The sequence below is a fragment of the Oryctolagus cuniculus genome, chromosome 12, assembly GCF_964237555.1.
Source record: "Oryctolagus cuniculus chromosome 12, mOryCun1.1, whole genome shotgun sequence".
In the NCBI taxonomy this organism is placed as follows: Eukaryota; Metazoa; Chordata; class Mammalia; order Lagomorpha; family Leporidae; genus Oryctolagus; species Oryctolagus cuniculus.
In genome coordinates, this window is record NC_091443.1 from 13,851,930 (window position 1) to 13,879,108 (window position 27,179).

Genomic DNA, 27,179 nt, shown 5'->3' on the forward strand with positions numbered 1-27,179 from the left:
ATGTAAAAATAATTTTCCTTATATCATTTGAAGGTTTTTTATTTACTTTTTAATACTTTTTGGTTGAAATAATTATTTTTATTTTGTAATTATAAATATAGTTTTAGGAAATTAGATACTTTAAAAAGTATTTTCATGTTGACAAAATGAAGTAAAAGTAAGTATAGCCTATTAGGTAGTTGCAAAAGTTGAATAATTCTCTGATTACAAAAGTACCATACTTTTAAAAAATAATTTAGGAAATAGAATGATCATTAAATAATAACAAAGATCCTGAAATTTTACTAATCATGTTATAAAAAGTATAATTCCATAATTTAAATTTTTTATTTCAATTTTTTAAAAAATTGCTAGAGAGGGAGAAAGAGCTGACATTATTGCCTTATCTGCTGACTTCCCAATTGCCTGCTGACAGCTGGGACAAGCTAGGAGCACAGAATGCAATTCAGTTCCCCCACATATGTGGTGGGGAGCCAAGTACTTGAGCCATTGTTACCTTGTGCCCTTTGGGTATGGAATAGCAGGACACTGGAAATGGAAGTAGAGCCTGGACTCCAGCAATGTCTTTGTTATGCCAAGTGTCTGTCCCTGAATTTCAAAATTAGCAGGATTACTGTTAAGTTTTGATTGTATGACCAAAATTAGCAGGATTACTGTTATGTTTTGATTGTATGACCAAAGATGATTATAATTATATAGGTCAGATACTATATCCATTACATTCTTAGGACACATTCTAAAATGTCACATTAAATCATATCCCAATCTACTCTTTGTTTTTTATATTAAATGCAAATGCTTTATCAATTAGTGGGTTTTTTGTTTAGTTTTCAAACATTGTTCACACTTTTATTATGAACCCTCTATGAAAAAAGAATGCATCACGGCTGGCACTGTGGCTCACTAGGCTAATCCTCCGCCTTGCGGCGCCGGCACACCTGGTTCTAGTCCCGGTCAGGGTGCCGGATTCTGTCCAGGTTGCCCCTCTTCCAGGCCAACTCTCTGCTGTGGCCAGGGAGTGCAGTGGAGGATGGCCAAAGTACTTGGGCCCTGCACCCCATGGGAGACCAGGATAAGTACCTGGCTCCTGCCTTTGGATCAGCGCGGTGCGCCGGCTGCAGCGTGCCAGCCGAGGCGGCCACTGGAGGGTGAACCAACCGCAAAGGAAGACCTTTCTCTCTGTCTCTCTCACTGTCCACTCTGCCTGTCAAAAAAAAAAAAAATGCATCACACGTTAATACAGAGGAATGGAGATTATATGAGTGCATTACTTTTCATATTAAGAGTGGCTGAATTAGCAAAATTGAAGGTAAAATGTGTTAGAGTAAAATGATCATTTATTGAATATTATTTTTCCAGTTAAAGTTTAGCATTCTGTGAAAATAGTCACTGTATATGTTACACAAATTGTTTAATATTACTTTGTGACTTTCTATGTAGTACTGAGGAAGGAAGATTAGATGTTGAAGTTTTGGACAACGAGACTTAATGAAAGTCATTAAATAAATGATCTGTGATTCAGATTATTTAGCAATATCTCCTCCCTCATTAAGCTGCTAACATTTCTCCCTGTCATCTTTGACCCCTTTTGCATTGTGCTTTTTTTTAACAGTAAATGCAAAAGAAAATTGGACTGGAGTATGTGTTGCTCTTCATTTTCCATGAGAAAGTGACTTTCTGACATGAATAAATTGTAGTAGCTAAGAATCTGGAAGCATATTGATAGAGTTCTTTTGTATTTCCCATTTTAAAACAAGTTTTATTAGTGTTACTTCTATTCTTACGTTTTAGTCTACTCTTCACACTTATGCTTGTTTGTCCAGTAATCATTAAAGCCACATTATATATGGAGGTGAGACATGGACACATTATTGGAGAAGTTCATTATTTCTCAGAGCTTTTACAGAGAATACTTACACATATTCCAGGACAATCCAATTTAGAACTATTTTAGAAATAGCTGAGCTTCTAGTTAATGATTTCAAAGTTAGAAGGTGTAAATAGGCTATTTGTAGTTAGCTTATAGCCAGGCTTATTGTATATCTAGTAGTCTGGGGGAAAATTAATTAGTCTAAATATTGAGGTACCCTAATATCTTCAAGCTATATGAATTTTCCTGCCACAGCTGGGATGGTGCTATTTATCAGCGAATTGAAAAGACTTCATATATTTGATTTAAAATGTTTATTATGAAAACCAATGCATGGATTTCAAAATATTCTATCACAGCAGGTACTTTTTTGTATTTTTCCACGACCCTTTTTTCATTTTTTGTTTTTATTTACTTATTTGAGAGATAAGAGTTACAGTGAGAAGGCGAGACAGAGAAAAAGGTCTTCCATCTGTTGGTTCACTCCCCATATGGCCCCAATGACCAGAACTGTGCAGATCTGAAGTCAGGAGCCAATAGCTTCCTCTGGCTCTCCCACATGGGTGCAGGGGCCCAAGTGTCTGGGCCATTTTCCAGTGCTTTCACAGGCCACAGCAGAGAGCTGGGTTGGGAGAGGAACAGCTGGGACTAGAAACAGCACCCATATAGACTACTGGCACTGTAAGGTGGAGGATTAACCCACTGAGCCACAGCGCTGGCCTCTTATTTTTATGTGATACATTAAAGCTGTACATATGTATGGGGTACCAGTTTGAACTTCTATGAGGTCAGTTTATTTTAAATTACACAGATGAGTGATAGAATGCTTGGCTTCGGTTATTTCATTTAATGTAGCCTAATGACTTAAATGTTGTTGTAAATGATAGGATTTCAACTTTTTATGGAGGAATAGTATCCCATGTGTATATATAATCTTTATCTTTTTATCAGTTGATTGACACTTAGGTTTTTTCCATTTTTTGACTGCTGTGAATAGTGCTGCTATAAATATGAGAGTACACATGTCTCTTTGGTAGACTGATTTCATTTCCTTTTTGTACATATTCATTAGTGGGGTTTCTTGGTTATATGGTAGTCTGTACTGTTTTCTATAATGGCTGTTATGATTTAATTTCCAAGGAATGCCATATAAGGGTTCTCTTATTTTTCCTTCTTTATAATTACCATTCTAACTGGAGTAGCAGTTTTTTAATCTATTTGTTTAAATTTTATTCCTTATAATAACTTCTAACTGGAGTAACATAGATATCATCTCATACTTGGATGTGCAGTTAGTTACCTGATGATCAGTGATGATGACTTTGTTCTCTTCTGTGGGTCCCTTAGCTCTTGTGAAGGTGTTCAAATTGTTGGCATTGTGTAGAAATGATCACTGGAGCGTCTTCCTTATTCACTATCTTTCTCTGCCTCCTTCATAAATGTTTTGATATACACATAGTAGAATACATCCTTGCATGATTTAGCCAGTGCTAGAATGGATAAATAAACCCAACCATACATAAATGAGTATTAGACAGGTGTCAGGTGAGGAATACTGGTGGAGTAAGAATAGCTGTTATACAATTGCATTGCTGTAAGGGTGGTTTGGAAGACAGATGGATGATTGGATGGATCCAGAAATGGTTTCTGGATGGAACTAAGAATTGTAAATAGAACTGTATATGTAGAACTGTTGATAAAAATGTTTGGAAAGATACCATTGAGAATGCAAAATCAATGCAAGATGGATAGAAGAATGGAATAATTTATGGATATGTGCTTTAAAGAACTTAAGATAGTAAGAAAATCTCAGTGATTTAGAACTATGAGTATTTCTCATAGTAACAACTGTCCATCAGGAATTATTAGGGATCCTGTGCTAATGAGAGTTCCTCATGGGCTGCATGTCACAAAGACAGTAGAACTTCATTGTTAATATGGGGGAAATCCTGGAAAGTTATGCCATATGCCATAGCTCTTAAATGCACAATGATACATTGGCAATATAGATAGCATGGATACCTAAAACAAATAGGCATTTGGCAAGTGTACTTCTCCAATGCTTTTGAAAAGATAAAAACATTGTAAAAAATCTTATACTTTAAAATAAATGCATTTCAAATATTTCACTATAAAACGGGTGATTGCTCTGTGAATTATCAATACCTTATCAAACTATCAAGTTCTCCATAAATGTATACATTTTATTGCTTTAAATCAGGAAACAAATCAAATTTAAAGTATATATTGGATTCTACTTACCGTAGGATACCTTCTGGACATGAATATTGAATTTTCTTTCTGCTTATTGAGTATACTTCAATCCCTTCCCAGTAGGAAAAACCAAAAACCTCACTCAGGTCATAGTCCAGTGTCTTTCAGTTATGCATTTGGATTTCTTCCTCATGGAGTGGTGTAGAATATTGATCAGTATGAGAATAGACTGATAGGATAACTAGGTCATATTTAAAGTTGAAGCAAATGGGGAATGTTACAAGATGAGAGTGAATCCTTTTTATTTATGAAATCAGAAACTGTTGATGTTCAAGTTCTGAAAATATAATAATTAAGATACAAAAACTAGTCCTAGTTAGTTTAGTTTAGAAAGTAGTTTCCTGTAATTAAAGTTTTTTCTATTTTAATGATTTTGGGACTGAATAGTAGGTTTATGAATGAGCCAACTTTACCTTCTGCTTATGATAAGCTGTTTTTTGTATGTCATGATTTCCCTGTATTTTCTACAGTTTTAACTGAGGTGTTTCCAGTTTGAGAAATGAAAACATTTAGATGCTTCACTACATGGCATATGCATATCAATTCAAATAACTGTACTTAACATTTTTGTGGACTTCATTCTTCAATTGTGCTGGTAAGAATCAGTCACTCTGTTGTGCTGTATGTTTAAATTTTTTGCCAGTTTGAAGTTGAATTCAATTTGTTGTATTTTAAAATCTAAACTCATAAGAATTCTATAAACATAAAAGATTGTCATATTGTGAAGTGATTACCTTTAAATGCAATAGAATAGATAAAAGAAATTCTAAATGTTGATATTGCACTATTGATATATGGGTTATCGATTTTTATTTGCTACTTTTCATCAATTAGTAATTTTTATATTCTCTGATAATGAATATTGCAGAATAAATGCATTAATGCTGGATGGAGAGAGGTAAATAAGGAATGAGTAGATGTCATAGGAAAAGATGTCAAGAAAGCGAAGTCGAAGGCAAGTATAATATAGGTTGTAATGACAGCATTAAGTTGAATTTCAGTTCCATGTGCATTATTTAGGAAATTAATAGAACTGTTAGTGACTATTTAGGATGAGCATACAGGAGATGAGGAATATTCCATTCCTGGTGTGGTGAAAATATATCTTAACACCCTTTCATTTGATGACTGAGTGAAAATTCTTGATATTTTCAAGCACCCATTTTGTTTTCTTTCACAAGCTTTCCCAAGTAAGGACCAAGCAGACATTTCCTACAGGTAATAGCGTTAAGGCTTACTCTTTTTGGCTGTGCTAACAATAGATAATATTTTTGTTTGAGTTGCTTGAAATTAAATTTCTTTCTCATCAAACCTACTTTGTGACCTATATGATTATTTGGAGGTTATATTTGAATAGATGATCTTGTACTTCTTGTCAGAAGACTACATTTCAATCAGAAGTTGAAATACAGGGTGCTTTGTTACTTTTGGAGACACTAAAACTTAAACAGGAAGCATCATGAAAGTGTGAGAAAAATTTGTGGATTTTGCTTTTTAGAAAGATTCCCACGGGCCGGCGCCGTGGCTCAATAGGCTAATCCTCCACCTTGCGGCGCCGGCACACCGGGTTCTAGTCCCGGTTGGGGCGCCGGATTCTGTCCCGGTTGCCCCTCTTCCAGGCCAGCTCTCTGCTATGGCCAGGGAGTGCAGTGGAGGATGGCCCAGGTGCTTGGGCCCTGCACCCCATGGGAGACCAGGAAAAGCACCTGGATCCTGGCTCCTGCCATCGGATCAGCGCGGTGCGCCGGCTGCAGCGGCGGCCATTGGAGGGTGAACCAACGGCAAAGGAAGACCTTTCTCTCTCTGTCTCTCTCTCTCACTGTCCACTCTGCCTGTCAAAAAATAAAAAAAAAAAAAAAAAAAAAAAAAAAAAAAGAAAGATTCCCACAAAATATTGTGGAATACCTAGAGTAACTATGTCTTTTTTGTTTTAACTCGTGAACTGCTATGTAAATTTGCAGACATTGCACAGGAAATATTGTTTCAAAAATGAATAGGTAGTTGAATGTGATGACAATAATTTAGACTAGGAGGGAACTGTTCAATACACAGCATATATGCAGAGGAAGGAAAATTTCAGCTTCATTGTTTTTACATGCAACTGTAGCTTAATATTATGGGAGTTGTTCTCCAAGGAGTATCAGTAGATACTTGAAGGTGATATTCATTTATCATAGATATGACTGTAGGATAACCTGCTGTTTATTTCCATTTGCAGCTTCTATATTCTCCCGGGGTATCTGTGGACAAGAGGATAACAGACATCTGTAATGGTTCCATCCATAGCATCACCAAAATACTAATATTAGTTCTCCTTTTTGGGATCTTACTCTATCTTTGTATCCCAAGGGGCACAACTTTTATGGAAGTATGCCCAAGAATAAAAGTGAACTGCTTTTTGGCAAGTAATTACCTATGTTACTAACCTAAAGTTAACTATTACTCTGTGCTCTCAGTGTATTCTGTGCTTCCCTCTATAGTTGTGTATTGCCTCATTGCATTTCTTACTAATAATTTGCTTTACAAATGGAAGTGAGATTTGAATGCAGTGGATGTAATTAATGGAAACCTCTGGGCGCTTTACTCAGTTTCAGATTTTAGCCAGGCTTTCTGACAAGCTGAGTGCCTCCCATGTAGCACTTTTGTTTGCATTTGTAAAATACTTCCTTCCTCATTTAAATCAGAGAGGTCCCACAAATATCATCTGTGTTACCTGAATTAAACCTCTATAGTTTATCTTTTTGTTGAACTCAATGGTTCTCCTCCATGGTTCTCTTCACTATGCAGTTCACTTATTTGCCAGTTCTGAAACCTAAGACTTGGAAGTCTTCACAAATATAGATGTGTGAGTGCCACACCATAAATGTAGGTGTTTGAATGCAATGGTGACATTATTGTCTAGAAAATACAATCCTATCTTTTTCTTGGTTTCACTTGCATTCTTGTTAGATTAAAGTGAAAAACTCATTGATCAAAAATATTTTCCTTTATCTGCATTACCTAGATGTTATCAGTTTACTGCTTAAGCTGAGTGAGCTTATTTTGAAAATATTGTTTATTTAAAGTTTTAATTTTCTACTTGTGGAACTTAACTCATATGTTCATCAGGGAACTATATTTAACTGCCTTGCTCAACCTGTTTTAATAGATAGGTTTATATAAAGGAGCATCTAATAACAGTCAGCTTCTTTAGATTTGCTTTAGCAATAAAAACAATTCCAAGAACTTTAAAACTACAGTTTCTTTCCTTAAAGGTAATTTTAAAGCTTTATTTTTATGTATTTGAAAGGTGAAGTTAAAGAGAATAAACAGAATGAGAGATCTCTCATCTGCTGGTTCACTCTCCAAGTGGCTATAATGGCCTGGGAAATCCATTTAGTCTCTCACAAGGGTGGCAGAGGCCCAAGTACCTGGGCCATCTTCTGTTGCTTTCTGAAGTGTGCTGCTTTCCCAGTGCATTAGCAGGGAGCTGGATCCACAGGGAAGTAACTGGGCTTAAACTGGTAATCTGGGGATGCTGGTGTTACAGGCTGCGGCTAAACCTGTGCTATAATGCTGGCCCTTGTTGGTTACTTTCAACAACAGGAGAGTTAAAAATATAAAAACCTCACAAATATGTACAGCTATGCATGTCTCCTTCCTCAATATATTATTCTTTCAGCTGATTTCTGAGGTAGAACTTACACTACCCGTTCTTCAAAAGTTAAATATATTTCAAACTATTTTTGTTAACATATGTCAAGTTCAGAATATAAATTCACTGTCTAGTCATATACCTTTATGTTACAGAAACAGAAGATAATACTCAGGCTGTACAATATATTGTGTGTGAAAGAAACTGACTTTCAGCTCATAGTGTTGCAACTGTTCAACTTCCCTAATGTAGTGTGAAAGCAGCTATAATGAATGGATGTGGCTGTTTTCCAATAAAACATACATATGGGGACTTGATTTAGATCACAGGTTATAGTTTGACCTCGACCTTAAGCATAGGTTTAGTGTTGTTCTGAAAAGGTGACTATGTACAGAAACCAAAAAATAAAGAAATTCTTTCCTTCCCTTGTTATTTTCCTGAGTCTTCAGGATCTATATTATTGACATATTTCCAAATCATTATATAGAGCTACTTTACATTTTGTTGGATTTAAAATACAGATTATAATGGGTTTATGCATTTCTCTATTTTGGGTTTTTATTTCTTTGATTTTGCTGCTGCCTATAATGATGTAATCTACATAATTATGTATCTTTTCAAAAGCACTTTCATTCCTAATTCATTAGGGTAGTTTACTAGGTGTTGTGTTGTTGAGTTGTGAGTTACCTGTACTTTGGTTTCAGTAAATACTGTGAAAATATCCTTGAAAGTGCTTTCTCAGCTACCATAGAGCAATGATATAACAGCACTGCTGATTTTCATACAATTTGTCTATGGTGGGTATTAATAATATTTTAACTTTTTAGCCAATCTAATAGGTGAAATGGTAATGTTAAAACTTAAGACTAATTTAAAGAGTAAGTGGCCATGAAAAAAAAGATTGAATCATTGCAGATGATTTACAACACAAAGAAATTCTCTACTTTGTCCTTCAGTCCTAAGAAGCATCCTGGGTCACTGGACTCTTTTTTTTTCAAAAAATATTTTATTTATTTATTTGAGAGGTAGAGTTATACACAGTGAGAAAGAGAGAGAGAGAAAGGTCTTCCTTCCGTTGGTTCACTGCCCAAATGGCTGCAATGGCCGGAGCTGTGCTGATCCAAATCCAGGAGCCAGGAGCTTCCTCCAGGTCTCCCATGTGGGTGCAGGGGCCCAAGCACTTGGGCCATCTTCTACTGCTTTCCCAGAGAGCTGATTGGAAGAGGAGCAGCCGGGACTAGAACCGGTGCCCATATGGGATGCCAGCCGCAGTCTGAGGATTAACCTACTGTGCCATGGTGTTGGCCCCACTGGACTCTTTTAACCTAAACTTTTGTACATTTAGTCCTTTTTAGAGGTTCATAAATTCCCTAAGTATAATTTATAATACTGGATTTTTATTGAAATTTTGTTTTTTAAATAATTTTGAGTTCAAGATATCATGTAGAAAACCCATATTCTTATGTACTGTTCACCCAGATTAACTTTTTTTCCTGCATTGTTATATTTTCTCTTCCCCTTTCTGCTTCACAATCCTGATATGTATCCCTGTTAAAAGTATAGTGATATATAGTCCATAGTTACATTTTTACCAGTTCTCATCATGTTCTTTACCCTTTCTCCCCTTATCCCAGATTTAGAATAGGATCCCATATTGCATTCAGATGCTAAGTCTCTGGTTTAATTTAATATGAAACAGTTCCTCAGCCTTTCTTTGTCTTAGTTAGACATTGATATTATTAAAAAATAATAGATTACTTTTTTTAGAAGGTGCCTTATTAGTTACAGGTATTGTGTCCTTTTAACCCGAAATTCCCAAGCATTCACTTTGTAATAGCATGAAAATATTTTAGGTTAACCTTTGTAATAATTTCAAAATCATTGACTATGTATAAACTTATGTAAATGCATAATATTATATAATCCATATTCACTTATTACGATTACCAGTTGTTCTAGTCATGTTATTTATAGCAGTTTCACCCATATGTAGGTTCCAGGAAAGGATCCTAAATTACATTCACCTGCCATTTTTCTCGAATGTTGTTTACTCTGTATTATGTCTTCCATATATATTTGCCTTTGAAATTGAAATTCCTCAAAAAGTAATTTCTAAATATCAATAAAATACCTCAGACTTTGAGTTTTTTGTTTCCTCATGAAAAAGATTAAGTTACACATTTTGGGCAGCAACACTTCAAGATTGATGTGTGTCCTTAGTGAATCATGACAGGTGACAAATAATATCACATTGTTGGATTCTCTCTTACTTTGCCATTGGGTTCAGTCAATACCCACTAGGCTTCTCTACTTTTAGATTATCATTCATTGGGAGTTAATATATATTTTGTCAGGAAATCATTTGAAATTATATAAATATCTTGTTATAAAATATTTACATCACGGTTTTACTGCTAACAGGTGAATCTTACCTATATTAGTGATGCTTTCTAATAATATGTTTTTGGTTCTATATATTAGTTGTATTTGTAAGGAGGAGGTTATGTATCCAAGCTTGTCCAAAATGTTCTATAGAGTGTTTTTAACTCAAAATACTGGGTATAGAATGAGATGGTGTTTCACACAAGAAAGCAGGCATGGGGTATCTAAAGAGTAGTTATTTTATGTCTAAACTGTGAAATCAAATGTGTGTGACAAATGGCACTGTAGTGGTAGGTGATGCAAATATATTGGCATAGTAGAGGGCAAATGGCAAGTTTTGTTTTAGAATATGTTATTTATTTGAAAGCACTGTGACAGACAAGGAGAGACAGAGAGACAGAGATCGAACTTCCATCTGCTGGTTCACTCCCCAAATGACTGTAATGGCCTGGGCTGGTACAAATTAAAACTAGGATCCCAGAACTCCATCCAGATCTTCCACATGAGTACCAGGGGCCCAAATACTTGGGGCATATACTGTTGGTTTTCCAGGCCCGTTAGCAGGGAGGTGGATTGGGAGAAGAGCAGTTGTCATTTGAATAGGAACTCTGATATGGAATGCCAGCTTTGGAAGCAGTGGCTCAATCCAGTGTGCCACAACACTTGCCCCAAAGGGCAAGTTTTTGATAGTAAGTTACAGCAAGAAAATTGAACAGAGCCTTGATCATCGACAGGTTGATCAAATAATTTTCCTTAGTGAAGTTTAAAGCAGGGTGGTAGTTTCTGGTTAAGAGTTACTTTTGATCTTTAACATATGGTAAATCAGGAGTATTTTCACTGATTTTGTTCTTTATGTTCTTTAACCCTTGGAATGTTCAAGATTTCTTTTGATGAAAGGACTGCGTTTGTGTACTAGCCAATGCTAAACATTTTATTAACTTTTTGTCACGTTTCATCTTAACACTGTCCCTCTCACACTTCATGATAATGTCTGTATAGATCATATAGACTGTTACAGTAGCTATGTGGGTTAAAATCTATATATCTCCAAGCTTGGTCTTCTGTTTCTTATAACTAGGGCAGAATTTCACCAATAGTTACCTCAAATTTTATGCTAAAGGTTTTGAGAATAAAGGCATTTTTACTTTAAAGATGATGGAAAGTTCTTAATGTCCTGAATATAAATCATACAGGACCACTTGATAATCGAAGTGTCCTATTACTTTTTTTTTTTTTTTTTTGACAGGCAGAGTGGACAGTGAGAGAGAGAGACAGAGAGAAAGGTCTTCCTTTGCGGTTGGTTCACCCTCCAATGGCCGGCGCGCTGCGGCCAGCGCACCTCGCTGATCCGATGGCAGGAGCCAGGTGCTTCTTCTGGTCTCCCATGGGGTGCAGGGCCCAAGTACTTGGGCCATCCTCCACTGCCTTCCCGGACCACAGCAGAGAGCTGGCCTGGAAGAGGGGCAACCGGGACAGAATCCGGCACCCTGACCGGGACTAGAACCCGGTGTGCCGGCGCCCTAAGGCAGAGGATTAGCCCATTGAGCCACGGCACCAGCATCTATCACTTTTGACATTGTGAACTAGTGCAGTAGAATTAGAGATGAATGAAGATGACCTAAAGCTTTGGCTGAAAGTGATGATCTAAATGCCCCCTATTCTCTATCTGTACTTTTTTGTAGCTTTTAATGGAAGTCATGTGGTATAGACTTGGATACAATAAGGGTGTAATAAGGAGAAATGAAAATAAGGCCAACATTAGATTGTAAGCAAGTGAAGTATCCACTAAAGAATGTACAAATAAACACAAACATCCAGTGAAGAAATATGTCATCTAAAGAATAATAACCAATTAAAGCAGCCAAGAACTTACTGGTATCTGTACTATGAATACTTTTAAGTTTAATATGATAAGACTATCTTGGAAGATTTATTATCTACCTTATTAAAACGCCTCCTCTTTTCCCTGAGACAGCGTGTATCAGAAGACTTATGATGATGTTTTGCCAAATTCATAAATTTAGCTTTAATGTAGTAAGTCCTTGTTTTCTGTGATATGCAGAAGTTTTAAAAATTTAGAGAAGTTATTACAGGTAAGCATATTACTATGTAATCATTCTCTGTAATGGTAATGGAAACTGTAGTACCAAAAACTTTTTGATATAGGTAGAAATATAGAGTTGCTCCACACGGGAATTCAGCCTCTGTCTAACTTCAGTATACCCTTATTCTGGAGATGATTGCAAGGGGACATGATGTCTGGGTCTACTTCAGGAAGAAAGGAGCTTTCAAATTTTAGAATCTCTTTCTGCCAGTGGGAACAAAGTGATAGGTCAAAGAAAGCTTGAAGAGAAGATCTTTAGATCTGTTGAGCTTCCTTGTTCTCTGATAAATTACTTGCAAAACTATCAGGTTTATGGCTCTTCTGACAGTTGATTTGAGGAGGACAGGACAGTAATTAATTCTGAGGCAAAACTCTGCAGTTTGTTGAAAATATCACTGTATTTACTTGATGGTTTGAAATATTCTCTTTTACATTATTCTACTTAGTTTTTCATGTGAGATTATATAAGAATCATGTCATTTTTGTTTTTATTTCTCCCACAATAGAAATTCTCAATACATAATTTACATTGAATAATTATAGATTCTTGTGAAAATATTTACTTATTTATTTACTTGAAAGGCAGAATGATAGGCAAGAAAGAGAGGTTTTCCCGTTGCCTGGTTCAGTCTCCAAATGGTTGCAACAACCAAGGGTTGGTCAGTTCAAAGCCAGGAGCTAATAATGTCATCCTGGTCTCCCATGGAGTTGGCAGGGACTGAGAAACTTTTGCTGATGCTTTCCCTGGTACCTTAACAGGAAGTTGGATGAGACATGGAGTAGTGGAGACTTTGTCATTCCAGTATGGGATGCCAGTGTCACAGTGGCAGCTTAACCCACTGCACCACAAATGCAGCCCCAATAATTATAGATTCTAGAGGTGTCTTTCCTCCCTTAATTTCTCATTCAACTTTTTTTCTAAGAATGTTCTCACTTAAAGGGTTCTGTACAAAAATTGTCTCCCTTAATGCTATGGTTTATTCATTGTTAATAAAAGAGCTGCTTTGGATTTGTAAGATCTTTATTTTATTTATTTGAAAGGCAGGGGGACAGAAATGGAGAGAGAGAAGTATCTTCCACCAGCTGGTTCACTCCCAAAAAGGGCTTCATTGGCTGAACCTGGAACAGCCCAAAGACTAGAGCCCTGAGTTCCATCCAAATCTCCCATGTGGATGGCAGAGACCCAACCCAGGCACATTAGTAGGGAGCTGGATTGGAAGCAGAGCAGCTGGGACTTGAACTGGCTCTCTGATGTGGGATGTCAGTGTAGCAACTATGGCTCAAGTTGCTGTCCCACAACACCAGCCCCAATATTTCTAAATTTTTATTTCTAAAAGTTTTTCCTCTTCTGAGGAAAGCTTTATTTATTGGCTTGTATCAAGTCATGGATACAGCTGGAAGGTATAGTTCTCCAAAAGCAGCCACCCCCTCTGCAGTTTATATATATGTATGCATTCCACAAATTAGGTAGCACAGAGATCGCTGTGTAATGTCTAAATATATACTCTGATAAGATGTCAAAAGTAGAACAATTGCAAGTTTGTGATTATTTCAATGGTCATATGAAATGTTTCATTAGATTGGTTTGTCTGGAAGTATTGGGAAGTACTGAGATTTGGGGTGTATTTTGAAGTATTTCCAGCCTTACTTGTTATAGCATTGAAAGATAATCCCAAGTGATATTCCTAAAATCTAAACAGTTGACTGAAGGGTGACATCATTTACTGTTCATATTCCTCAGAGTGCCTGATTGAAGAAGAGATTCATGTTGCCAGTTTTAGATCTGTATTAAACTGATTGGCTTACCATTTTGATCTTTAAGGTAGAAGTAGGAACCTAGAGATCTTGGAGGTAGAGGTAACTAATATTGGATTAATCAATATATGACTTCTTATGGCCTTGAGAAAGGAGATCTATTGACAGACTGCATATGAGAATAGAAATGTATCCCTCTGAGCTTATGCCCTGAATTGCTTAGGGTTTAGGTATTAAGAAAGTAAGTAAGATCCTTTAAAGGAGAATATGAAAAGTGGCTAGAGTTACTAGGTGAAAACTAAGTAATATTGGTTTACCTAAAGAAAAATGAATAATGAGAGTAAAATTGACTGATAGTCAGCATTGCCATATAATAGATTCACTTGAATTTTTAAATGAAGAGAGTATCATTGATTTTTAGGGAAAACACGATGTTGACAGGCATAGAAGGTTCTTAATATTGGCAAGGCCAAATCAAAAGATAACCCATAGGTTGACAGTTCGTCCTATAATGATATTACTAATGTTAGCCGAACACGTGCTGATGCTGAAAATTTAGTATAGGAATATAGTAAGATGAGCATGCATCCCAATTGGTTTACTTCGTGTCTTCAGCATTCTATGTTAAATGTAGACAAGATAGAACTGTATATCTTTATTACATTATCAGTCATCCAACAGCAATCTATGTGGAATTCATCATTTCCATTCCCACTTGCTTTGGTATTTCTTTTGTTGGCCATGGAAGAGTGGTTCACTGAGGCAAGATTTCTGAATTATTCAGAGGTCTTAGCTTTCATGATATTTTTCAGCAAATAATTCTGAGTAAAGGAAATGTGTAAGGAACTAAGTGAAGGAAAAAGTAACAACCTAATAATGAGTAAGTGAAGAAAGTATGGTACTAAAAATAAGTGGGGTGAAGCAAGATAGGATGTGCAGAAGGGAGAATTTTGTAGGAAAGAGTTCCAGGTCAAGGCTATGGTATGTTGTCTGTTTTAGATACTAGTTCTAGCAGAAAGTCAATGAGCATAGCATCACTAAAGTCAAAGAAATGATACAATTGGAAGATATTTTCCTTTTGAGTCTGTAGAAACTGTTGAACATATCTTCAAAAATTTATTGCAAATTTTCATTTCCTATATGATGGCTTAGAGTTGAGTTTGTAGAAATTATTTGCCCAACCTGTCTAGATTATCATTATTTAAATAATATGTCACGCCTTGTGTCTCTAGCATTCAATTACCAAATTTCATTTAATTTTTCTTTTTGTATATCTGTTTAACAGACTAGAAACAATGAGCTCCTCTTGACAGGGATATTTTCCTATTCATATTTAACTTTTCATTATCTTACAGATCCCTATCACATAGCATATTTTTAATAAGAATTTTGGCTAACTACTTGTTTATAAATGAGTGAAATTATGATGAATGCGTGTCATTTACTTAAAGGATAAGAAAAACAAGGGTTTCTAGAGACCCAGTATGAAGTAGATGTTTGATAATTCTTCCAGGGAATATTTTGGCAACAGATTCTATATAGCGTGAAGTTAGATTTTGCAAATACAGATGAGGTACTGAACATCTTCTAGATTAGAATTTTTATAATAAACTAGGGGATAGGTTATAAATCCCCTGTTTCATTTTGTGTTTATGTGGCATGTGCCATCAGTGTTCTCTTTTTCAATCTATTTTTTCAAAAACAATCAAAAGATGAAGTCATTTGTATAGTAGACTTCTTAATCAGGAAAAATATCATTTATAGTAGTGCTCTTTTGATGTGCTTGTCATTCCCTAGGAAGGATCCATTTTTCCTTATTGTGTGCTCCTCTACTCAGAATTTCTCTTTTAAAAGAAGAGTTATTTTTGGAGAGAGGCTATGGGTGTTTCACTGATGAGAAATTACATTATAGAATATAGTCACTGAATAATGCCATAATAGGATAGCCCATGTTGCAGAATTCAGTGAGACTCATACTGTATTGTTGGTGTCTTTGAACTTAATAACTGTAAAAATTTACTCTTTATGTATCTGTATATCATAATATGCTAAGTATAATGGATATTTATCCCCAATTTTTACTGGTTATCTTTATTTCTTTGATCCAATTAGCCTTTTTTAATATTAGAATTCAAGAAGTGCTGAAGATGTGTCTACTTATTTATGATATATGGGAAGAATATGTTTATTTCACAAAAGATAACAAGAGAGGCAATAAGGAAAAAAAATTTTCTTTGAATCATCCACAGTATATTCAGCCTCCATGGTGATTATGAAGAGGTGAAATTGTGTAGAAAAATGCTCTGTTGGCAGGGAGCTAACCAGCTTGTTAGATAGTGTTGATTCATAGGGTGCATGAGGATATTAGGTAAACAGGACATGTACCTCCTTGTTTATTTCTGATGTCTCCTCAGCTGTTCTGAATAAGTTTAAACTTTCTTCTCGTTTTATTAGCTTTGGAAAAAGTAGTTATGTTTATTTAATTTAGAATAGTATCATTCAACAAGATAAAGATTTTTTAATATTATATGGGATTTCCACCTACACATATCTTAAATTTTGGTGGACAAGTGCTGGTTTGGAGAAAATATCAGAATGTAGTTTAGCTAACACAGTAAATTTGATGAGGTCATTGTTGAATGGCAGTTAGACCTGAGGTATTATAGGATTTATCAGTATGCCTTAATGTAAATAGATGCATGAAAAGTCATACTTACTTTGTCCATTTTGAGATCTTAAAAATTTTGTTTATATTATTATCAGTTATGAATCATGTAATGTTTTGTGTTCTGTCTCATTTTTCCAAAATAAATATAATGAGCTCCTACTTGACAGGGATTTCTTTTCTTTCTATTGTCTTATGCTGTAATGTCAAAAAGTAAGAATTTCATTAAAGTTTGTTGAATAAACAAATTTGTGAATAAATGAGTGAGAAATGAATAATGTGAGAGTATAGCAATAAAGGAGAGAGTGATAATTTGTTATACACTACATTATTTGAGAATTGGTTGAGTTGGACAATGCTGAGAAAAAAAGAACATAAAATTTAGTGAGATTTTTCTTTGTGAGATATAGAGAGACAACTCTGAGAGTAAAGTGCTTTATTTAAAGATAAGTGATATGTAAGAGGCTTAGAAATATCTGAAATATCTGAATTTGGGCAATTAGAATAGATTCTGCTCTTGGAGGGGACCTTCTTCCTATGTCTGTTCTGTGTACTAGTATTTGGTTCTCACTTTGCCATGGCTTCCTATCTGCTAACTCTTGTGAACCTTTACAGGAAAAGGGAGAAAGTCACTCCTTCAGGACACTTAGGGTCTCTGTGTGCTTTTTGGTAAAGCAAGGGACATGAGCTCCTATGAACTAAAAAATATTCTGTTACCAGTGGAAATAAAAAAGCTTAATTAATATATCATTTGTTATTGTTGGAAACTCCTTAAGAAGTCTGAATGCTGAGTTGAATCTTTCTTCTCAGTTAAATAGTTTACCTTTAATCTTAAAATAGTATTTATGAATTGCTAATATTTATCGAAATATTAACCATTTTCATTGTTCTTCATTCTCTGGAAGATCCATGTTTCTTACTATTATCATTATCCATCTATCTGAGATAATTTTCTTTAGTACTTCTTATACCACAGGTCTACTGGTGATTTTTTTTCTTTTTGTGCAATGGTAGCTTTTATTTTTTAGTTACCATTATTAAAAGGCATTGCTACTGAATCCCAGAATTATTGTTGACATTTTTACTAACAAAGAGTCGCTGTTATTGGCTTCCAGTCATTTTGATTGGAAATCACTAAATACTTGAATCATTGTTGCTCTATGTAATTATGCCATTTTTCTATTACTCATAATTTTCTTTTTATTTAGTTATTTGAGTATGATTTGACTAAGTAAAGATTCTTTTTGTCTTATTTCATGGTTTGAAGAGTTTATTGGATCTTTAATTGTATGTATTTGACCAACTATGGGGAAATTTCTGCTATTTAAATATATATATATATATTTTTTTGACAGGCAGAGTGGATAGTGAGAGAAAGAGACAGAGCGAAAGGTCTTCCTTTTGCCGTTGGTTCACCCTCCAATGGCCGCCACGGCTGGTGTACTGCGGCCAGCGCACTGCGCTGATCCGAAGGCAGGAACCAGGTGCTTCTCCTGGTCTCCCATGGGGTGCAGGGCCCAAGTACTTGGGCCATCCTCCACTGCCTTCCCGGGCCACAGCAGAGAGCTGGCCTGGAAGAGGGGCAACTGGGACAGAATCCGGCGCCCCAACCGGGACTAGAACCCGGTGTGCTGGCGCTGCTAGGTGGAGGATTAGCCTATTAAGCCACGGCACCGACTATTTAAATATATTTTATAATACCTTTCCTTCCCTAATACTACAGTCCCCTTCTGTTTATTCTGTTGTTTCCAATCTGTCCTGAAGCCTATCGTAGATTTGTACAAATGTTTAATATTCTATTTTTCAATTCCATCATTTTCATGGTTCTTGAGATGTCTTGTTTAATTACCATAATCATATGTTATGTGTCTTTACTGTAAGTATAATGACTTTTAAAGTTTGAACATCTTGACACTATGAGAAACAGTGACTTGATCAGCCCTTGTCATGACTGTCAAGGAACAGCTTACTATTCTGTTCTTTTCAATATTTTCTTTTTCTACTTAATACCATTGATTGAACTCTTTAATTAACACACAATTACTCTTTGATGTTTAAATTTGACTTAAAATTGGTCCCCATTAAAAATAAGAGTGGGAATAAAAGAGAGAGGAGACATACAGTTTGGACAAGCTCACTTGGACTTACCCCAATGGTAGAGCTAGAAACGTGCCATGGAACTCCAAATTCCATTAAGTTGGCAGGTGCTAATGCCATCTTACTAGTTAAAGTGATCAGTTTAAGTTCATAATCATAAAGATAGGATTAAGTGTCAGGGATCACATAAATAAGACCAATGTCTGCTAATAATAATTGATAGAATAAAAGGGAGAGAACAACCCAACATGAGAAGCAGGATACACAGCAGACTTATAGAATGGCAAATGCCCTAAACTGCACTTTGATCTCAGAATCAGCCCTTAAGGCATGTGGATCTGGCTAAAAAAAACCATGAGTATTTCAGGCATGGAAAGCCAAGACACTGGCAAAAAATGACCTAAATGAAATCTCAGTGAGTGAGATCCCAGCGGAAAGAACAGGCCATCAAAGAAGGAGGTACCTTTCTCAGAAGGGAGAACTTCCACTTTGATTATGGTCTTATCTAAATAAGGTCAGAGTTTGTGAACTCGAGAGGCTTCCATAGCTTTGGCAGCTCATGACAAGAGCCTTGGGTGATTACTGACATCATAAATAGGAGTGTCAATTGTTAAGTCAATAATGGGAGTCACTGTGCACTTACTCCCCATGTAGGATCTCTGTCCTTAATGTGTTAAACTAGTATTCAGACAGTACTTTATGTGTCCATGTGGGTTGAAATCTTTACTTGGTATATACTAAGTTGATATTCTGTATATGAAGATAATTAAAAGTGAATCATATTGAATGGGATGGGAGAGGGAGTGGGAGATGGGATGGATTGCGGGTGGGAGGCTGGTTATGGGGGGAAAAAACGATATAATCCAAAAGTTGTAGTTTCGAAATTTATGTTTATTAAATAAAGGTTTTCTTAAAAAAATAAAGGGACTCGAAGGGAGAATTCACATAATATTCCATATCTCTGACCACAGTAATAGTGAAATTAAATGTATTTTCATCATCAATTCTCTCCAGTAATTTACTTTGCTTTTTTAAATATGTCATCCATTTAGTCTCAGTTCAGTGAAAATACTATGATAGCAAACTACCCATTTAAAATATGTAATGATTGCTTGATTTATGATTTTTCTGATGTAAAAAGGGAGATGGGAGAATAAGGAGCTACCTCATGGTGGATGTCCTGGATATCTGACATGAGGTAATGCTTATGTGACTAACATGAAGGCTGATGGTAAAATGTAACCATATTTCCTCCTTGACTAGTGGGGTTTGACTGGTAAAGCAGGGTATGATAGACAATTTAACCAAGAGTACCTATGAAGAGTTATTAAACAGCTTTAGGTGTTGCTTTTTCTATCGTACATTTTTTTTTTTTCAAAATAATGCATTTGTTTGAAAGGGAGAATTATAGAGAAGGACACACACACACACAGGGAGAGGGAAGGCAGGGGGGAGAGGGAGAATGAGAATGAGAATCTCTCATCCACTGGTTCATTTCTTAAATGAGGGCAAACATCCAGGTCTGCTCCAGGCTTAAGCAAGTCAGAAATTCCATCCAGGTCTCCCACATGGGTGGCAAGGGCTCAGGAACTGAGGCCATCTTCTGTCTTCCCAGGTGCATTATTAGAAAGCTGGATCACAAGTGGCAGATTAATCACTGTGCCATAACATGGACCCCTGTTTCACAGTTTTGATAAAATGAACCCCTTTTGACAGGAATTAGTTTTGCCAATGATTCTTGCCTTACCCCAAAAAAATTCTAAAGCAAGCAGTCATTATATATTTTAAATGGGTACTTTGTTTTCATGATATTTTCGGTGAATTGATAACTTAGAGACTAAATGGATAGCTTATTTAAAAAAGCAAGATAAATTATTGGAGAGAATTGATAATGAATATTCATTTAATTTCACTGTTACCACGGCCAAGGCATAGATATGGAATATTATGTAGACATTTGATGTTTTTTTTTTAACACAGAATCAAGCTCTTGAAAGACTGTCTTTTATTGAAAAAAGGTGCATTTTAGTTATTCACACCTCAGAATTTTGGGAAGTTGAAATCAATCCTTCAGTTATATCTGGTTGATTTGAATAGTATATTTTTTTTGATTTTTATCATAACTACCTGGTTCCAAAACCCAGGGCAATTATGCAGGAAAGGGGAGCTTTTCACTTCTTTTGTACACAGCATTAAAGTGTAGTTACTATCCTTCTATGGTCTCAGAAGAAATTCAGTAATAATATATAAGGTAATATAAGGTAAATCAGCTACTATATAAAAAGAAGTGTTGAATTTTCAAAAACATCTTGTTTTTAATTACTGTATGTTATGTTACTGGTTATTCTCATACTCTGTTTTAGTTCTGCTTTTATTTGTTGACATCTTATATGTATCAGTTATCTATCTTACCTATCATCATCATCATAATTATGTCTTCCATGTGGACTACTGCACATCTGTCAAAAACATAGCAGTGGAAAACCAAATGATTTACCTCCCTTGTGAATGGCCAGTGGTGACGGTGGTCTGTGAAGTAATGATACATAGAAGGATAAAGCTTCCAGAAGAGATCATGAGAATGAGGGTCACTAACTCAGGGAAACTGCCCAGTAGGAACTCTGGTTTTGTTACTATGCTTCAATGTGAAAAATCCAAATATTTCCTATATTTTCTTGGCATGAGGAAATTTACAGTAAATGTTATGACTTTTTTTCTGTCCTTGTACACAGTCATATATAAAGCTCACTTTTAATTATATGGAATTACCACCCCAGCCTGTGCTAAACTAGACCAACATTTTTGTGTGTATAAGGAGCCAAATAAAAATTTTTAGTTATAAAATTTTTATTTCTGTTTCATACAATCTTCTCTGCTTTTGTGGTGTGAAAGGAGCTGCAAACAGTGGTAGGTGATTGAATTTATATAGACAGCCTGTGGATTAGTTTATAATACCTAAACTATAGCATGGTTAAAATAAGGATCTCAAAAATAATCAGATTAACTTAGTCACATAGAAAAAATAGCTGAGAATTGTTTTACCATTTTGTTTTCATGAAAATTTAGCTGCTCTCCAAATCCCATTCATAAGAGAGTGATATAAATGACTACCACATGCCATCATTATAAACAGTAAAACCAGCACTATATAAAGAAACATAAACTCCTTTCCAGTTATCAGAATATAGTGGGAAATACGTTTTTATGGAAATTAGTGTATTTTGATCAAAAATTTTGTTTCAGAAAATTTGCCTTTAAGTTAAATTAAATCTCTTTCTTTCGTAGTTCATTTATAATTTCTCCAAGTAATTAGTGTCTTAAGTCTAGCCTGTGACCTTTTCATACAGAGCACAATTAATATCAAAATGTTGTCTGTCTTCAGCTTTGATATCAATCTTCTTGATCAATGAATTCTTAGCTTATTTGAACTTGTCTGAGCTGTTGTAATTATGTCAACATATAAAGAATGATGACTACATGTCAAAGCTAGAATTAAATTTGGGTTACTTCTTATTTTATAAATATATATATGTGTGTGTGTGTGTGTATGTATATATATATATCTTAGTTATAAAAACTTTAGTATCCACCTTTTATAACAGGCTTATTCAAAAAAGAAAAAGCTGAGCATCCCAATAGGAAGTAGGAAGTAGGAAAGCACATAAATGAATAGTTCATAGAAAAGCATTGGAAGTGGCCAACAGCATATAAAAATATGCTCAGACTTATTAGCCTTAACAATGATATTATAAAAATTGTGTATACATTAAGTATATGAAGCAGATCTCTAAGTATTTACCATTTTTCACCTATCAGATTAATAGGTACATGTATGAACAAAGCGTGGATACTTTAAAATTCTTCCAGGAAGATAGTGGAAAATTCTTTGTAAATGGAAATTTGCTCAGTTTGACCAAAATTTTATTTTCAAAAATGTGCCTATAAGATATTATAGAAAGTGTTCAAAGGTGTATATAAACTCAAGGGTACTTATTGCAACATTAATTATATTTGTAAAATAGTAAATTACATGTTTCTCAAATCATAGTACCAGGGAAATTAGTGATGATGCCTTCATCTAGTTGACTTATTTTTTTTTGTTAATAAGGGATATTCAAATTAATTTATATGAAAATATAGGTCCCAAAAGTTCATTTATTCACTAGTTATTGAGTACCAACTATGCTCTAGGAATTAATATTGTATTTTATCCATGTGAAATGACATGTATATGTGCTTGTTCTGATACAATCAATAAACAAATTTTACAGGAAGAATACTCATAAAAATGTTCATAGTCCTGGTCATTATTTAACTTGTTCATGTGTGTGGTTTCAACTACTTATATTTCTATTATATATAGTATTTATTGTTTTCTAAAAGTGGTCTTCTTCAAAAGCTTCATAGAAAATGCATATTATTTTAAAAGTATGTACCAAAATAAAGTCAGTATACTAACTTTTCTGTGCAGGACTTGGTTTGAGGCACTTAAGAGTTATAAGATATGTTTGAAAAACTCATGTCAGAATAACACATTCTGCTAAAAATTGAAGCAAGAGCAAATACCTTTATGACAAAAGAGTGGAAGAGTGGTGAAATCATGGGCATTTTATAAAAAAATTTATGGGGACAACACCCTCCCATCAAATCAGCAGGTTATAAGTAGAATATTTGTAGGGACGTATGAGGTGATTTGCAGGTAATCTGAAGACCCTCAGTGACAGATCATCCACATTAATTTCTATTTCTTCAACTTTCCTTTGGAAGAAGACCCCAATTAGCAACAGCAGAAATAATAGCCAACATTCAGACATATATCAATTGGTTTAGCTTACATAATTCTGACTGAAAAAGTAGAGCAAATCTGCTGGATGAGTGTCAAAAGTGCATTGGCCAAAACAGTTACAAATTAGTAGAGCTTTCAATGGAAATTTTAAATGAGTGGGAATTCATACTTTGAGTATGTTATCAAGAAATGAAACATGATTTTATCAGTATGATCATGGAGACAAGGCTCAAAGGAATCACTATCAGGAGGTGGAAGTTATCCAAAGCAAAAGTGGATCAATCAAGCAAAGCATGGCACCAATTTATTTTTCTCCCTTGGTAGGGATCTGGCTATTCAAAACATTTTTCTTGGTGACCTTTTAGAGGATCAAAGCATGATAGCATCCTAATAGCGAAAGATTCTGAGAAAATGAGCTAAAGCTTTAGGAGAACAACATCCTGGAAATCTTACCCTGAGAGTCCCTACATGACATCATTCCTGCTTATGAAACAAGGACAATTTTGCAAGAGTTTCCCTGGGAATTCTTTAGAGGTCTAGCTTATATTCCTGATTTTGCTCCTTCTGAATTCCATTTATTTCCTATTTTTAAAAAATCTTGGAAGGACATCCAGTTTCCTTCTGTCAGTGTAAAAAGGACTGAGTTAAGTCCCAGGACTCTCATTGGCCCTTATAATTGTTTGTGAAAGTGCCTTAAACTTCATGGAACTTATGTTGAGGAATAAAGTTCATATCTTTATGTTTTATTCCGATTTTCCAAGAATTTCTTGAAGTCCCTTCATGTGTGCTATATATAAGTATGAAATAACTTTGCATAATGCTCACAAGTATATGGAGTATTGTATTTATTCCTTTTTCAAGATAAGTGAACTGATAGCTTTGCCATAATTCATACTGTTACAACAAAAGAAAACTATCCCATTGTGTTAGTCTTTGAATGATAATTAAGATCTCTTATAATTTGCTAAATTCATTGTGTGAAACTGTTTTATGGAAGAATGCATATTTCAAACATCATGTTATTCTTTTAAATCAGTTGGTTGAGAACCATTAGGTGTAGCATTTTGTTATAGAAAATATGTGTTGAGGTATTATAGCAACAGAACAAAAACATGAGATGGAAATTGATTTGTTTGACTGGTGTATGAATCAAGGAGTGACCTCTAGAGATATTAGATATCATTGCTTAAGAGGTGGAGCTTTGCATTCCTGGCAAGCTTTAGGATGTTGAGGGTGCATACGTCGAAGTTTAAAGTGATATGGCCAATAAAAAAGTGACTAAGAAGTTGGCTGTGGAATAGACCTCCTGATAGGAAATATTAAAAGCATACACTGTAAGTTCCAGGGAAAGGGGTCAATTGGAGTCTTTGAATGAAGAAAAAATCACCACTTTATGTAGACTTCAATTTCATAACCTCCTGTTGGGATGTTTTTTCAATTATAATTTATGTCTGTAGGTTCTGATTTCTAAATAATCTGTCCCATTTGATATGTATTCTACAAGCAATCTACTTTCCCAGTTATCTTAATTTCTTAGAATAATTTTCTAAAGATAACACTTTGTGAATTGCAGATTCAAACATATAACAGTTCCTAGCTACTAACAATGTGTTCAAAATGATTGAGAAATTGTGACATTTTGCTTTACTATGCTGTAGCACTGGTTGAAGTATATTTAGAAATAACTAGTTCGTGATGTAAGAAATGAGCCATGCTATTCTAATTTTGCTTTTTTGTTTTCCAGCATTTTGGGGGAAGGGAAATTGTTCAATATTCTTTCAGGTGAGACCTGGAACATCTTTGATATTGAAGGAGGAAAATGAGTACAGGATGAGAAAGCAGTCAGAAATAGGTGAAGCTGTATCTTTCAAAGAGGGCTGCTGGACACCCAACAGTGAACCACCTCTGGGTTTGACTGACGCTGTTTGTGGATATTTTCACATTGTAGTTCTCTTGAAGGATGCAAAAGCCGATACATGCTGGTAAGATATTTAAATATTGTTTAACACATATTTGAATGAATGAGTGGTATAGCAAGTAAAGCTTTCCTTTGTAATAGAAAACCATAATAAACAAAGTGAATGACAGCATTTGAAAAGTCAGTATTTTGCAATAATCACAATTATTTCAGCCAGGAAACATCAAATGATGTTAAAACTTGCAGTAAAATATTAAGGAAGAACAGGATACATAAGTAGTCTGCAGTTGTCCTCCTTAAGATATTTATCCATTGCAAAGGCAAGTTAATAATCTTGTTGTGAATAACTTGATAGAAAGCATCTGAATATTGAGCTGAAAGTTAATGCTACTACTAATAGGAATATCTGGCAGTGATGAGTGAATGCACTCAGAAGAACACAACCTTATTACTGTAGTTGTCACAAAGAAAAGTGCATAAACCTGAATCTACATGTGAGGGAACATCAGATCCAAATTAAGTTACATTCTGCTTTCAGTCTTCAAATATACCAATATCACTGATGAAATGTTACACTTTATTTTACACTAAATAGATATAAGAAATCAATACAAGGTCGACTTTAACAAAACATTCTATTTGAAGAAATTATATGAACTAGAATATATATAATAACGTAAGTATTAATTGCCTAATTTTGGTAATGACATTGAAGCTAGGTGCCAATATTTTTCATTTTATAAACATCAGCTAGACCAATTTTTTTAAAGATTTATTTTATTTATTTGAAAATCAGAATTACAGAGAGAGGAAGAGATAGAGATGTCTTCCATCCGCTGGTTCACTCCCCAGATGGCTGCAACAGCCAGAGCTGCGCCGATCCGAAGCCAGGAGCCAGGAGCTTCTTCCAGGTCTCCCATGCGGGTTCAGAGGCCCAAGGACTTGGGCCATCCTCCACTGGCATCTCAGGCCACAGTAGAGAGCTGGATCGAAGAAAAGCAGTTGGGACTAGAATCAGTGCCCATGTTTGATGCCGGCGCTTCAGGCCAGGGTGTTAACCCGCTTTGCCACAGCGCCGGCCCCTAGAGCGATTTTTTAAATTTATTATTCCTTAAAGATTTGTTTGTTTATTTTGAAAGAGTTAGAGAGAGAGAAAGACAAATATTCCTTCCACTGATTCACTTCCCAAATGGCTGCAACCACTGAGTCTGGGCCAGGCTGTAACCTGGAGCCAGGTGCTTCTTCCAGTCTCCCATGTGAGTGGCAGGGACCTAAGTACTTGGGGCATCTTCTGTTGCTTTCCCAGGCAATTTTCAGGGAGCTGGATTGGAAATGAGCAACCAGGACAAGAATTGGTGCTCATATGTGTTGTGGAAATCACAGGTGTTGGCTTAACCCACTACGCTACCACAACAACCCCTAAAAATATTTTTTTTTCTTAAGAAGTAAAAATATTCATGGAATATATATAAATAAAATAGTATGTGAATAGAATTGAAAAGAACAAGTAAAGGCAAACATGAAACAGATGTAGTAAAATATAGGCATCTCAGATGGTATTATCCAGGCATTTTCCTACCCTTGCATTTGATCAGTAGGTCAAAATTAGATCAAAATAATACAAAATAGTACGTAAAAAGAAGAGACTTAAGCATATTGCTTCAAGCATATATGCATACTTAGGAAATACACTG